The following is a 907-nucleotide window of genomic DNA, read 5'->3' on the forward strand; positions in this document are numbered from 1 at the left end:
GTAAATGACACCTTCATTATGCCGACAATCAAAAATAATGCTCACTTTGCCACTTACGTGATATAATAAAAAAAAAATAATAAATAAAAAAAAAAAAATAAAAAACAAACATAAAAAAAAACAAAATAAAAAAAAAAAAAAATTAAAAAATAATAAATAAAAAATAATAAAAATAAAAAAAATAAAAAAAATAAAAATAATTTAGAAAATTTAAAAAAAAAAAAAAAAAAAAAAAAATAAAAATAAATAAAAAAAAAAACTTAACAAATGTTGATTTTTTTAATTTAATTAAAAAAAGAATAAAAAAAAAAAAAAAAAAAAAATTAAAAAAAAAATAAAAAAATAAAACAATAATAAAAAAAAAAAAAAAAAAAAAAAAAAAAAAAAACACTTTGTACTTAGAATAGCTTGCTTTAAAATATAGAAATGAAGGTATTTTTATGTTTGTTAAGATCCAAGGCGTGGCAACCTATAAAATGGAACGTTAGGTTTAATGACCAAGATCTACAATCTAATCCTTTAGCAAAAACTATTGCACCGCAAAAGTTCAAGTGACCTCGCAATAACGTCATGGTGACCTCATCTTTCCCACTTGAATGTCCGAATAGGGAGGAGATTTCTGGGTTTGACCTTGTAGATTGAGGAATTCCTTTCAACTTCAAGTGTCTGTTTAAGCGGATCCAAGGTAAGTCCAATATCAACGTTTTAGCCAGGTTTTTGTTTTGGATCTGACGACAATTGGATAGACCTCCAGTTAAATTGCGACCTCCATGTATGATCCCAGTGTCCATGTGTGTCAAAAGGAAAGCAGACCAATTGTTCCTTCAAACTCAGAAAAAGAGCGGAAACAAATGGGAACAGGGTAAATATCCTTGAACGTGGGTCTTTGATTACTTTGAGCTTGGTG

Source organism: Tigriopus californicus, chromosome 7 (assembly GCF_007210705.1).
Source record: "Tigriopus californicus strain San Diego chromosome 7, Tcal_SD_v2.1, whole genome shotgun sequence".
In the NCBI taxonomy this organism is placed as follows: domain Eukaryota; kingdom Metazoa; phylum Arthropoda; class Copepoda; order Harpacticoida; family Harpacticidae; genus Tigriopus; species Tigriopus californicus.